Source organism: Tursiops truncatus, chromosome 6 (genome assembly GCF_011762595.2).
Source record: "Tursiops truncatus isolate mTurTru1 chromosome 6, mTurTru1.mat.Y, whole genome shotgun sequence".
NCBI lineage: Eukaryota > Metazoa > Chordata > Mammalia > Artiodactyla > Delphinidae > Tursiops > Tursiops truncatus.
The window spans coordinates 82,100,356-82,102,670 of NC_047039.1; the positions used below are offsets into that span (position 1 = coordinate 82,100,356).

General features: G+C 37.1%; 1 long non-coding RNA gene and 1 other non-coding gene across 2 annotated transcripts in view; both read left to right on the forward strand.

The window, feature by feature from the left end:
- The window catches only part of LOC109552371 (uncharacterized), a 50,444-nt gene that overhangs the window by 15,159 nt on the left and 32,970 nt on the right, over positions 1–2,315 (forward strand). The window lies entirely within an intron of this gene.
- LOC117312864 (U6 spliceosomal RNA) lies at positions 93–199 on the forward strand. The gene has a single exon (XR_004527268.1). It is a non-coding gene; the product is annotated as a U6 spliceosomal RNA (small nuclear RNA).

A 2,315-nucleotide genomic window follows, 5' to 3' on the forward strand; every position in this document is an offset into this window, starting at 1 on the left:
AAATTCATATGTTGAAGTCCCAACCCCCAGTATCTCAGAACGTGACTGTATTTGGAGATAGGGCCTTTAAAGAGGTAATTAAGGTGAAATGAGTGCTCGCTTCAGCAGCACATATACTAAAATTGGAATGATACAGAGAAGATTAGCACGGCCCCTGCGCAAGGATGACATGCAAATTCGTGAAGCGTTCCATATTTTTTTATAATCCAATAAAGATGTTAAAAGAAAAAGGTGAAATGAGGTCATAAAGTGGGCCCTACTCCAATTTGACTTGTGTCTTTATAAGAAGAGGAGATTAGGACAGACACACACACAGGGAAGACCATCTGAAGACACAGGGAAGACAGCCATCTACAAACCAAGGAGAGTGGCCTCAAAAGAAACCAGCCCTGTTGACACCTTGATCTTGGATTTCTAACCTCCAGAATTGTGAGAAAATTGATTTCTGTTGTTAAGGCGCTGTGTTTTGTTAGGGCAACCCTAGCAAACTAATACACTCCCCTAACAGAGTGAGCTTCCTTGGAAACCCATCCCAGGCACAGCCCATAATGGCTTAGAGCACCCATGAAAACTCTCTGAAGCTTTATTTTATAAACATAAATAGCTACAAATTCATATCAGTTTAATACAAAATATTTAATGTTAATTTCCAAAAAGCAAAATAGTCAAACCCTACTTCCAGCCACCTCCAGGCTGAGGGATGGGGGAGAGGCAGGGTGTACAGGTCCCAGCTGGGCTGGTGGGTATCAGGAAACCTGGCCAATGGAATTTTCATTGGCCCATTACAACCTTTCTGGGCTTTGTTTTTCTCATCTGTAAAATAGGGACCATGATTCCTCCCCAGGGCATCCCACTGAATGTGAAGACTAAAATGTAATGATGAAAAATTTGGGGGGTCCCTAATCTGCAGTAATATTAACATGCTCAGAGTGGGAATTCCATGGTGGTCCAGTGGTTGGGACTCCGCGCTTCCACTGAAGGGGGCACGAATTTCATCCCTGGTCGGGAAACTAGGATCCCACAATCTGCAAAAAACAAACAAAAAAACCCCTCAGAATTGCTCTGGGGAAAAGAAGATGAAGAGGGGAGAAAAGATCTAAGTTTTAGGTTTAGGGACATTACAGGGAAACTTTTGTTAATCTAGATGCGTTAATTGTTGTATATTTTAATGGACATACTTCTGGTTATTACATCAAAGTATAGTCAACATCCCTCAACCTTCCCCTCCTTCCCCTTGGAGGATAGTGTCAGCTGCAAAGCTAGAGGTGGTCAGAAAGCGACACCTTGTGGCCTTTGTGGTGTACTGTCCTTGCGTATATTGGGCATCCCCCAGGCTCTTTTGCTAAAGGGCTCAAAAGAGGTACCAAGTAATACCCCCTTCCCCCGACAATATATCCCAAACAGGCAGGTTAGTAATTTGACATCTTTAAAACCAATATATTTTACATTATCCTTTAACCCATTTTTTTAGTGAAGGCAAGAGAAACGGATTTTCTATCAACAAAATCATGTATTTCTTGTGTTCAATATAAAGGTCTGTTACATGCAATAATGAACATTATGCCTTAAGTTATTTGGAGTTACCTTCATTGTTGAGTTTTTTACTTCTCTTACTATGGAACAATTTCAGTTTTCTCTTATTAAGGAAGGAGTACAGTCTTATTTAAAGTATGTTTTAAAAATTTTAGGTTTTCTGGTCAGGAAAACATCATATAATTTCTAACATTTATTTTTGAGTAATATCATTTTCAATTGATAGTAAGCCCAAAGAATTAATGCTTATTTGACACATTTTATTTTCAAATACATTATTTTATTTTATTATTTTGTTCTCCCAGCTTTATTGAGATATAATCGACATACAGCACTGTATAAGTTTAAGGTGTACAGCATAATGATTTGAATTAGATATATCATGAAATGATTATCACAGTAAGTTTAATGAACATCCATTATCTCATGTAGATACAAAATTAAATAGAAAATTTAATAGAAAAATATTTTTTCCTTGTGATGAGGACTCAGGATTTACTCTCTCAATTTTCATATATAACATACAGCAGTGTTAATTATCTTTTATCATGTACATTTTATCCCCAGTACTTATTTATCTTATAACTGGAAGTTTGTACCTTTTGCCTTTATCTAATCCCCCCCTACACCCCACCTCTGGCAACCACAAATCTAATCTCTTTTTTTTATGAGTTTGTTTGTGTGATGGTTTATTTTTGAAGTATAATTGACCTACAACACTGTTAGTTCCTGGTGCACAGCATAGTGATTAGATTTTTTTTTTTTTTTTTTTTTTTTTTCAG